Source organism: Somniosus microcephalus, chromosome 8, assembly GCF_052327205.1.
Source record: "Somniosus microcephalus isolate GS21.2 chromosome 8, FLI_Smic_1.0, whole genome shotgun sequence".
In the NCBI taxonomy this organism is placed as follows: domain Eukaryota; kingdom Metazoa; phylum Chordata; class Chondrichthyes; order Squaliformes; family Somniosidae; genus Somniosus; species Somniosus microcephalus.
In genome coordinates this window covers 200,092,743-200,105,642 of record NC_140994.1, presented here as the reverse complement: position 1 = coordinate 200,105,642, position 12,900 = coordinate 200,092,743, and positions in this window count along the sequence as shown.

Genomic DNA, 12,900 nt, shown 5'->3' with positions numbered 1-12,900 from the left:
TCATTCTCTTTTCTAAATATTTCTCTTGTGCCTTGTCTCAATTTTTCTGTATATTTCTTTCTCTCTTCATAGCTCACCTGACTAGGATTTGTATTTTCTCTTATTTTCTCCCATAGCAGAGAGATAGCGTTAAAAAAAAGTATGCAAGAGAGCTAATTCCAGCATCCATAGTGGTAACTGAAACCATCCGTTAAACAAAAACCTATTTTTATCAAACTGTTCCAGGGCGCTTTGAAAAGCTTCCTGCATCATAAACTGAATATATCCATAACAGTATGGAACCACTACAGTCGTGCTTTATTACTAATAAATACTGCCAGTTTTATAGCTAGTTATTACCCAGTTATCTTTCATTGAACCAGGCATAAATCATTGCTGCAGAGTTGGAATACCCACATCTGCTGAGTCTGGAGAGATCATTGTTCCTGTGCAGGGCAAATGTTAAGTGTTTTTCTGTATGTGGTATCCATATACTGAGTGAATATATTTTTTCCCCACACTGAAAGGCTGTCTGAATAGGATTGTCAGTTTAGTGCCAGTTCCCAATTAACACAGAAGTATACACATGCCCACTAGAAACTAGATTAAGACTGCCCAATTCAACAGCTTGAATTTGTATAGCATCTTTAATGTAATAAAACATCCAAGGCATTTCACATTGGAGAGAGTAGACCAAGCAGTAGCAAAAGAATTGGAAAGTTGACTAAATGCATGGTTAAAAATACATGTTTTGAGTAGGCTTTTAAAGCAGCAGAGAAGTAACAAGGTAAAGAAACTGGGAAAGGAGGGGAGACATCTCAGGCATTAGGATTACAACTGAAATCTTCACATGTAGGATTTGTCCAAACAGTTCATGTTTCAGTCTCTCACATCGCTGCTTGACATTGGTATCATTTAATTATTATTCTGTACTTAACACGAGTGAGGAAGTCATGCGGAAGGAAATGGTTCATATCCTCACAAAAAATTTTCATTAAGGATACTTTTTTTTATTCATTCACGGGATGTGAGCATCACTGACAAAGCCAGCATTTATTGCCCATTGCTAACTGCCCTTGAGAAGGTGGTGATGAGCCGCCTTCTTGAACCGCTGCAGTCCATGTGGTGAAGGTACTCCCACAGTGCTGTTAGGGAGGGAGTACCAGGATTTTGACCCAGCAACAATCAAGGAATGGCAATATATTTCCAAGTCAGGATGGTGTGTGACTTGGAAGGGAACATGGAGGTGGTAGTGTTCCCATGGACATGTTGTCCTTATCCTTCTAGGTGGTAGAGGTCGCAGGTTTGAGAGGTGCTGTTGAAGCCTCGGTGAGTTGCTGCAGTGTATCTTGTAGATGGTACACACTGCAGCCATGGTGCGCCAGTGGTGGAGGGAGTGAATGCTTAAGGTGGTGGATGGGGTGCCAATCAAGTGGGCTGCTTTGTCCTGGATGATGTTGAGCTTCTTGAGTGTTGCTGGAGCTGCACTCATCCAGGCAAGTGGAGAGTATTCCATCACACTCCTAACTTGTGCCTTGTAGATGGTGGAAAGAAACATAGAAACACAGAAGATAGGAGGAGTAGGCCATTCGGCCCCTCGAGCCTTCTCCGCCATTCAATGAGATCATGGCTGATCGTCCAAATTCAGTACCCCGTTCCTGCCTTCTCCCCGTATCCCTTGATCCCTTTAGCCTTAAGAAATATATCCAACTCCTTCTTGAATATATTTAATGAATTGGCCTCCACTGCCTTCTGTGGTAGAGAATTCCACAGATTCACCACTCTCTGGGTGAAGAAATTCCTCCTCATCTCAGTCCTAAATGGCTTACCCCTTATCCTTAGACTATGACCCCTAGTTCTGGACTCCCCGGCCATCGGGAACATCCTGCCTGCATCTAGTCTGTCCAGCCCTGACAGAATTTTATAGGTTTCGATGAGATCCCCTCTCAATCTTCTAAACTCCAGTGAGTACAAGCCCAATAGACCCAATCTCTCCTCGTACGTCATTCCTGCCATCCCAGGTATTAGCCTGGTGAATCTTTGCTGCACTCCTTCCATGGCAAGAACGTCCTTCCTCAGATAAGGCGACCAAAACTGCACACAATACTCAAAGGTGCAGTCTCACCAAGGCCCTGTACAACTGCAGCAAGACATCCTTGTTCCTGTACTCGAACCCTCTTGCTACGAAGGCCAACATACCATTTGCCTTCTTAACTGCCTGCTGCACCTTTGGGCTTTGGGGAGTCAGGAGGTAAGTCACACAGCACAGAATACCCAGCCTCGGACCTGCTCTTGTAGCCACAGTATTTATATGGCTGGCCCAGTTAAGTTTCTCGTGAATGGTGACCCCCCCAGGATATTGATGGTGGGGGATTCGACGATGTTAATGCCATTGAATGTCAAGGGGGGGTGGTTAGACTCTCTCATGTTGGAGATAGTCATTACCTGGCACTTATACAATCATAGAAATTTACAGCACACAAAGAGGCCATTCGGTCCATCGTGTCTGCACAAGGCACAAATGTTACTTGCTACTTAGCAGCCCAAGCCTGAATGTTGTCCAGGTCTTGCTGCATGCAGGCATGGACTGCTTCATTATCTGAGGAGTTGGGAATGGAACTGAACACTGTGCAATCATCAGCGAACATCCCCACTTCTGACCTTATGATGGAGGGAAGGTCATTGATGAAGCAGCTGAAGATGGTTGAGCTGAGGACACTGCCCTGAGGAACTCCAGCGAGGATGTCCTGGGGCTTAGATGATTGGCTTCCAACAACCACAACCTTCTTCCTTTGTGCTAAGTTGTTGGTGAGTTAAGTGCTGCTTTATAGCACGGTCAATAACACCTTCCATCACTTTGCTGATGATTGAGAGTAGACTGATGGGGCAGTAATTGGGCAGATTTTATTTGTTATGCTTTTTGTAGACAGGGCATACCTGGGCAATTTTCTACATTGTCAGACAGATGCCAGTGTTGTAGTTGTACTGGAACAGCTTGGCTAGAGGCTACTTCTGGAGCACAAGTCTTCAGCTCTGCAGCCAGGATGTTGTTGGGGCCCATAGACTTTGCTGTATCCAGCCATTTCTTGATATTACGTGGTGTGAATGAAATTGGCTTAAGATTGGCTTCTGTGATGGTGGAGACCTCAGGAGGAGGCCGAGATGGATCATCCACTCGACACTTCTGGCTGAAGATCGTTGCAAACGCTTTAGCCTTGTCTTTTGCACTCACGTGCTGGTCTCTACCATCATTGAGGATGGGGATGTTCACGGAGCCTCCTCCTCCCGTTAGTTGTTGAATTATCCACCACCATTCACGACTGGATGTGGCAGGATTGCAGAGCTTTGATCTGATCCACTGGTTGTGGGATCCTTTAGCTCTGTCTATAGCAGGCTGCTTCCACTGCAAATAACTTCTGGACTTCACTCACCTGCTTTGGACAGTGGTTCGAAGATGATCCGTACCAGCCCCATCCTGCTTACATCGGCTTTGTCCTTCCATGGGACCTCTGACTTTGACCCTGGTCTCCCTACTATTCTCCCCAACCTATTCCCTGTTACCAGGAAATATGTATTCCATTGATTATTACATTTAAACAGGCCTATATAACCTGAGCTTTTCCCGTGTGCACTTTGGCTGCTGCTCCGGACCCGAGTCATTCCACTTTTTCCTCCTATTTTCCTTTCTCTCTGTCCCTCCCTGACCGCATTCTCCTGTCATCATGCCTCCTTTCATCTCTCCTCTCGAATACATTGCCCTCTCGAATACATTGCCCTCCCAAATCCCTACCCCAATCCTTCATTACTTTTCGACCTTCCTACTCTCCTGCTGCCATTCCCAGGCCTGACTTTCTCTTAGATAAGCCCACAGCTTCCCTCTGTGCCTCTCATGGCCTCCTATGAAGGGCCCATCGAGGCACTCATCGCTGCCACCTTACAAGCAGCAACCCCAACTGTCCCATCCTACTCTCTCGCCGACCTTCCCACCTAGCGTGCCCACTGGGGGCAAATCTACCCAATCTCCTCCCCATCCAACTCATCCCCCTCCAGCGCTGACCCTGTGGACCCTGACAGTGAGGCAGCCATCACCAACCCTCTCCGCATCTCCCTCCAGAATGTCCGTTCACTTGCAAACAAGGCCCTTGCCATCCATGAGCTTATCGTGGATGATTGCATCAACATCATGGCCCTAACAGAAACTTGGTTGAGGGGTGGTGACACCTTACCCTTAAATGAAGCCTCCCTGCCTGGCTATACCTTCCACCACTTGCCCCGCTCAGACTGCCGTGGTGGCGCTGTGGCTCTTATTACCAAATCACACCTTGGTCTGTCCCCCTATTCTTTCAGCAGTTTCACCTCCTTTGAGCATCTTAACTAACTCCTCTCACCTCTCATTTAAAATTCTTGTTCTCTACCACCCACCCAAGTACCATAAAAATGTTATTACTGAGATAGCTTCACTGTTCTCCTCCCTCAGCCTCTGCACCGAACGACTTCTCATCCTCAGTGATTTCAACCTCCATCTCAATTCATCATGCTCACATCTTCGCTCCCTTAAGTCCAAGGGACGCAGACTTGAACGGATATGGCGGACAACTGGTTTAGCCATTCATCGACAGATCTGCCTGGACCACAAAGTATTATCGGGTCCTACTCTCGTCTGCCAAAATTGCTCACTATTCCAGAATCATTCTGGAATGCAAAGATAAACCCCGGCTCCTATTCTCTACTGCTAACCATCTTCTTAAACCCTTCTCCCCTGTCTCCTCCACCCTCACCTCCGATAACAAGTGTGAGGAGCTCATGAACTTCTTTGTCTCTTAAGATTGAGACCATCCGTTCAGCTGCCTCTGCCACTTCCCTTCCTTCCCCTAGCCCACTGGGCCAAACTTCCTCTAAGGTTCCCCCCCTGCCCTAGTCCTGAACTCGCATCTTTCTCCAGTTTCTCTCTGATTTCCCCTCATGACCTCTCTGCGCTCATCTTGCCCATGAGACCCACCTCCTGCTCCCTCGACCCTATTCCCACCAAACTGCTGACCACCCAACTTCCTTTTCTGGCTCCCATGTTAACTGATATTGTTAATGGTTCTCTCTCCTCAGGTATTGTCCCCCTCTCCCTCAAATCTGCCATCATCACCCTTCTCAAAAAACCAACCCTTGATCCCTCTGTCCTTGCAAACAACCGCCCCAACTTCAACCTCCCTTTCCTCTCCAAAGTCCTTGAACGTGTTATTGGGAGCAGCAGCGGGAACGGACTGACCTTTGAGGGAACAGGCGAAAGTGAAGCGAGTAAATAAAGCCCGAGGCTTGAGACTCAGACCGAGCTATTGGGAGCAGCAGCGGGAGCGGACCGATCTGTGAGGGAACAGGTGAAAGCAGAGTGAGTAAATAAAGCCCGAGGCTCGAGGCCCAGACCGAGCTATTGGGAGCAGCAGTGAGAGTGGACCGACCTGTGAGGGAACAGGTGAAAGCAGAGCGAGTAAATAAAGCCCGAGGCTCGAGGCCCAGACCGAGCTATTGGTAGCAGCAGTGAGAGCGGACCGACCTGTGAGGGAACAGGCGATAGCGGAGTGAGTAAATAAAGCCAGAGGCTCGAGGCCCAGACCGAGCTATTGGGAGCAGCAACGAGAGCGGACCGACCTGTGAGGGAACAGGCAATTTAAAGTGCAACAAAAGACAAGGAGTGACATCATAGGAAAGCAGGGAAGCAATTGGTTGGTCAATATTTCTCTTTTTCTTGGGCATTGGTTTAATTTAAGAGTCGGGATTAAAAACTAAATGTTCAAAACCTAAACACTTAATTAATTAAATACACTTAATTAGAGATGGCAGGGCAGGCGATGTGTTACTGCTGCAACATGTGGGAGCTGGTGGACACCATTGAGGCCCACGGCGACCACATTTGCAGTAAGTGTTGGTTACTTGAGGAACTTCGGCTCCGTGTTGATGAGCCGGAGTCCGAGCTTCAAACACAGATACAGCAGGGAGGGGGAGAGTTACCTGGACGCTGTGGTCCAGGAGGCAGTCACACCCTTTAGATTAATTAGGGGACAGGTGGGTGTGACTACGAGCGAGGCAGGTATGGGGACCCAGGGGGTAGTGGTGGAGGAGCCTCAGCTCTTGTCCAACAGTCATGAGGTTCTTACTCTCTGTGGGTGAGAGCAGGGACAGCAGTGAGGATGAGCAAACTGACCACAGCACCATGGTACAGGGAGCCATTCAAGTGGGGGGTGCAAAAAGAAATGTGGTAGTGGTAGGGGACAGTATAGTTAGTGGGATAGACACTGTTCTCTGCAGCCAAGAGCGCGAGTCCCGAAGGCTGTGTTGCCTGCCCGGTGCCAGGGTAAAGGACGTCTCCTCTGGGCTGGAGAGGAATTTAGAGTGGGAGAGGAAATATCCAGTTGTCGTGGTCCATGTAGGTACCAACGACATAGGTAGGACAAAGAAAGAGGTTCTGCTGAGGGAGTATGAGCAGCTAAGGGCTAAATTAAAAAGCAGAACCACAAAGGTAATAATCTCTGGATTACTACCTGAGCCACGTGCAAATTGGCATAGTGTAAATAAGATCAGAGAGATGAATGAGTGGCTCAAATTGGTGTGGGAGAAATGGGTTTTGATTCTTGGGGCACTGGCACCAGTACTGGGATAAGAGGGAGCTGTTCCGTCGGGACAGGCTTCATTTGAACCAGGCTGGGACCAGTGACCTGGCGAATCGAATAACTAGGGCTTTAAACTAAATAGTGGGGGGGGAGGGATATGCTGAGCAGAAATTCAAAAAGTAAAAGAAAAACGAGAAGCCAAAAGTGCAGGGTAGCGATAGGGGTAATGATAACCAGAGTGTGACAGGAAGGGACAGAACGTATACACATAAGAGTGCATCAGAAAGAGGGGTCAGAGTAGGGAAAAATAGTAAAAAGACAAAATTAAAAGCTCTATATCTGAACACATGCAGCATTCGTAACAAGATAGATGAGTTGACAGCACAAATAGAAATAAATGGGTATGATCTGATAGTCATTACAGAGACGTGGTTGCTAGGTGACCAAGGCTGGAAACTGAATATTCAAGGTTATTTGCCATTTCGTAAGGATAGGCAAAAAGGAAAAGGAGGTGGTGTAGCTCTGCTAATAAAGAAGGAGACCAGTGCAATAATGAGAAATGATATTGGCTTAGAAGATCAAGACGTAGAATCGTTTGGGTGGAGATAAGAAATAATAAGGGTAAGAAGTCACTGGTGGGAGTAGTCTGCAGGCCCCCAAACAGTAGCCACGCTGTAGGACAGAGTATAAATCAAGAAATAATAGAGGCTTGTAAGAAAGGTACGGCTATAATCATGGGAGATTTTAATCTTCATATTGATTGGACAAAGCAAATTGGCAAAGGTAGACTTGAGGAAGAGTTCTTAGAGTGTATACGGGATGGTTTCTTGGAACAATACGTTGTGGAACCAACCAGGGAGAAGACTATTTTAGATCTGGTAATGTGTAACGAGGCTGGATTAATTAATGATCTCAAAGTGAAGGATCCTCTTGGGAAGAGTGATCATAGCATGGTAGAATTTCAAATTCAGTTTGAGGGTGAGAAAGCTAGGTCTCAAAATAGTGTCCTGAACTTAAATAAAGGTAATTACAAAGGTATGAAGGCAGACTTGGTTTTAGTGGACTAGGAAAATATATTACCAGGGTAAGACTAGAAAAGCAGTGGCAAACATTTAAGGAGATATTTCATAACTCTCAGCAAATATATATTCCAGAGAGAAAGACTCTGAGAGAAGGATGAACCATCCGTGGCTAATTAAGGAAGTAAACAATGGTATCAAATTGAAAACAAAAGTATACAATGTATCGAAGAATAGTGGAAGGCCAAAGGACTGGGAAATTTTTTTGAAACAGCAGAGGACTAAAAAAATGATGGAGAGAAGATAGCTTGAGAGTAAGCTAGCAAGAAATATAAAAACAGACAGTAAGCTTCTACAGGTATATAAAAAGGAAGAGAGTAGCTAAAGTAAACGTTGGTCACCTAGAGGAAGAGCCTGGGGAATTAATAATGGGAAACAGGGAACTGGCAGAGACTTTGAACAAATATTTTGTATCAGTCTTCAAGGTAGAAGATGCTAAAAGCATCCCAATAATGGATAATCAAGGGGCTATTGGGGTTGGGGGTGGGGAACTTAAAACAATCACTATCACTAGAGAGAAAGTACTAGGCAAACTAATGGGACTAAAGGTGGACAAGACCCCTGGACCCGATGGCCTGCATCCTAGAGCCTTAAAAGAGGGACTGCAGAGATAGTGGATGCATTGGTGGTAATTTACCAAAATTCTGGAGAGGTCCCAGAGAACTGGAAAACCGCAAATGTAACGCCCCTATTTAAGAAAGGAAGGAGACAGAAATCAGGCGACTATCGACCAGTTAGCATAACATCTGTCATTGGGAAAATGCTGGAGTCCATCATTAAGGAAGTGGTAACAGGACATTTAGAAAATCATAATATAGGCAGAGTCAGCATGGTTTTATGAAAGGGAATCATGTTTGACAAATTTGCCGGAGTTCTTTGAGGATGTAACGAGCAGCGTGGATAAAGGGGCACCAGTAGATGTAGTGTATTTGGATTTCCAGAAGGCATTCGATAAGGTGCCACATAAAAGGTTACTGCACAAGATAAGAGCTCACAGGGTTGGGGGTAATATATTAGCATGGATAGAGGATTGGCTAACTAACAGAAAACAAAGTCAAGATAAATGGGTCATTTTCAGGTTGGCAAACTGTAACTAGTGGGGTGCCACAGGGATCGGTGCTGGGGCCTCAACTATTTACAATTTATATTAATGACTTGGATGAAGGGACCGAGTGTACTGTAGCCAAATTTGCTCATGATACAAAGATAGGTGGGAAAGCAAATTGTGTGGAGGACGCAAAGAATCTCCAAAGGGATATAGAAAGGCTAAGTGAGTGGGCAGGAATCTGGCAGATGGAGTATAATGTGGGAAAATGCGAGGTTATCCACTTTGGTAGGAAAAATAAAAAAAGCAAATTATTTAAATGGGGAGAGATTACAAAATGCTGAGGTACAGAGAGATCAGGGGTCCTTGTACATGAATCACAAAAAAGTTAGTATGCCGGTACAGCAAGTAATTAGGAAGGCAAATGGAGTGTTGGCCTTTATTGCAAAGGGAATGGAGTATAAAAGTAGGGAAGTCCTGTTACAACTGTACAGGGCGTTGGTGAGCCCACACCCGAGTACTGCCTACAGTTTTGGTCTCCTTATTTAAGGAAGGATATACTTGCATTGGAGGCAGTTCAGAGAAGGTTCACGAGTTGATTCCGGAGATGAAAGGGTTGTCTTATGAAGAAAGGTTGGGCCTATACTCATTGGAGTTTAGAAGAATGAGAGGGGATCTTATTAAAACATAAAAGATTCTGAAGGGGCTTGACAAATTAGATGCAGAAAGGATGTTTCCACTCGTGAGGGATTCTAGAACTAGGGGGCATCAACGAACCCTAGTAAAACTGAAGTCAATGGGAATCACTCCACTGGCTGGAGTCATACCTAGTACAAAGGAAGATGGTTGTGGTGGATGAAGGTCAATCATCACAGCCCCAGGACATCGCTGCAGGAGTTCCTCAGGGCAGTGTCCTAGGTCCAACCATCCTCAGCTGCTTCATCAATGACCTTCCCTCCAACATAAGGTCAGAAATGGGGATGTTCGCTGATGACTGCACAGTGTTCAGAGCCATTCACAACTCCTCAGATAATGAAGTAGTCTATGCCTGCATGCAACAAGACCTGGATGACATTCAGGCTTGGGCTGATAAGTGGCAGGTAACATTCGCGCCACAGAAGGGCCAGGCAATGAAACATAGAAGATAGGAGCAGGAGTAGGCCATTCGGCCCCTCAAGCCTGCTCCGCCATTCAATGCGATCTTGGCTGATCATCCAAATTCAGTACCCTGTCCCTGCTTTCTCCCCATACTCCTTGATCCCTTTAGCCTTAAGAAATATATCCAACTCCTTCTTGAATATATTTAATGTATTGGCCTCTACTGTCTTCTGTGGTAGAGAATTCCACAGGTTCACCACTCTCTGGGTGAAGAAATTCCTCCTCATTCCTGTCCTAAATGGCTTACCCCTTATCCTTAGACTGTGACCCCTGATTCTAGACTCCCCGACCATCAGGAACATCCTTCCTGCATCTAGTCTGTCCAGTCCTGTCAGAATTTTATAAGTTTCAATGAGATCCCTTCTCATTCTTCTAAACTCCAGCGAGTATAAGCCCAATCGACCCAATCTGTCCTCATACGTCATTCCTGCCATCCCAGGTATCAGCCTGGTGAATCTTCGCTGAACTCCTTCCATGGCAAGAACATCCTTCCTCAGATAAGGCGACCAAAACTGCACACACTACTCAAGATGTGGTCTCACCAAGGCCCTGTACAACTGCAGCAAGACATCCTTGTTCCTGTACTCAAACCCTCTCGCTACGAAGGCCAACATACCATTGGCCTTCTTAACCGCCTGCTGCACCTGCATGCTTACCTTCAGCGACTGGTGCACAAGGACACGCAGGTCTCGTTGCGCTTCCCCGTCTCCCAGTCTATTGCCATTCAGATAATAATCTGCTTTCCTGTTTTTGCCACCAAAGTGGATAACCTCGCATTTAACCACGTTATATTGCATCTGCTATGCTTCTGCCCAATCACCCAACCTGTCCAAATCATCCTGGAGTTTCTCGGCATCCTCCTCACAGCACACACGCCACCCAGCTTTGTGTCGTCTGCAAACTTGGAGATATTACATCTAGTTCCCTTGTCTAGGCCATTAATATATATTGTGAATAGCTGGGGTCCAAGCACCGATCTCTGCGGTACCCCACTAGTCACTGCCTGCCACTCGGAAAAAGACCCATTTATTCCAACTCTTTGCTTTCTGTCTGCCAACCAGTTCTCTATCCAAGTCAAAACCTTGTCCCCAATCCCATGTGCCTTAACTTTACATGCTAATCTCTTATGCGGGACCTTATCTAAACCCTTCTGAAAGTCCAAATACACCACATCCACTGGTTCTCCCTTATCTATTTTACCAGTTACATCCTCAAAAAATTCCAGTAGATTAGTCAAGCACGATTTACCTTTTGTAAATCCATGTTGACTTTGTCCGATCCTCTCACTGTTTTCCAAGTGCTCTGCTATTACATCTTTTATAATGGACTCTAGCATTTTCCCCACTACTGATGTCAGGCTTACCGGTCTGTAATTCCCCATTTTCTCTCTACCACCTTTTTTGAATAGTGGGGTAACATTAGCTACCCTCCAATCCATGGGTACTGTTCCAGATTCCATCGAATGTTGGAAGATGATCAGCAATGCATCTACTATTTCTAGGGCCACTTCCTTAAGTACCCTAGGATGTAGATTATCAGGCCCTGGGGATTTATCGGCCTTCAATCCCGTCAATTTCCCTAACACCATTTCCCTACGAATACTGATTTCTTTCAGTTCCTCCCTTTCATCAGACCCTATGTTCCCCGACATCTCTGGGAGGTTATTTGTGTCCTCCTTTGTGAAGACAGAACCAAAATATGTATTTAATTGGTCTGCCATTTCTTTGTTCCCCATTATAAATTCCCCTGATTCTGACTGCAAGGGACCTATGCTTGACTTCACCAATCTTTTTCTCTTCACATATCTATAAAAGCTTTTACAGTCAGTTTTTATGTTCCCTGAAAGCTTACTCTCATTCTATTTTCCCCTTCTTAATTAATCCCAACTATCTCCAACAAGCGAGAGTCTAATCACCTCCCCTTGACATTTAACGGCATTACCATCGCTGAATCCCCCACTATCAACCTCCTGGGGGTCACCATTAACCAGAAACTTAACTGGACCAGCCACATAAATACAGTGGCAACAAGGGCAGGTCAGAGGCTAGGTATTCTGCAGTGAGTGTCTCACCTGACTCCCCAAAGCCTTTCCACTATCTACAAGGCACAAGTAATGAGTGTGATGGAATACTCTCCACTTGCCTGGATGAGTGCAGCTCCAACAACACTCAAGAAGCTCGACACCATCCAGGACAAAGCAGCCTGCTTGATTGGCACCCCATCCACAACCTTAAACATTCACTCCCTCCACCACCAGCGTACTGTGGCTGCAGTGTGCATCATCTACAAAATGCACTGCAGCAGCTCGCCAAGGCTTCATTGGCAGCACCTCCCCAACCCGTGACTTCTTCCACCTAGAAGGACAAGGGCAGCAGGCGCATGGGAACACCACCACCTCCAAGTTCCCCTCCAAGTCACACACCATCCTGACTTAGAAGTATATCGCCGATCCTTCATCGTCGCTGGGTCAAAATCCTGGACCTCCCTACCTAACAGCACTGTGGGAGTACCATCACCACACAGACTGCAGCGGTTCAAGAAGGCGGCTCACCACCACCTTCTCAAGGGCAGCTAGGGATGGGCAATAAATGCTGGCCTTGCCAGCGACGCCCACATCCCATAAGCAAATAAAATTTAAAATAATTTCAGAATAAGGGGGCACCCATTTAAAATGGAAATGAGGAGGAATTTCTTCTCTCAGAGGATCGTGAATCTTTGTAATTCTCTTTCCCAGAGAGCTGTGGAGGCTGGGGCATTGAATATATTCAAGGCGGAGATAGACAGATATTTGAGCTACAGGGGAGTCAAGGGTTATGGGGAGTGGACAGGGAAGTGGAGTTGAGGCCAAGATCAGATCAGCCATGATCTCACTGAATGGCGGAGCAGGCTCGAGGGGCCAAATGACCTACTCCTGCTCCTACGTCTTATGTTCTTATGTGCTGTTGCCTCCCAAATCCGTGTGCATCTTTCCTGCAATTCCATGTTTGAATCCCTCCAATCAGGTTTCCGCCCTTGTCACAGTACCGAAACGGCTCTCATC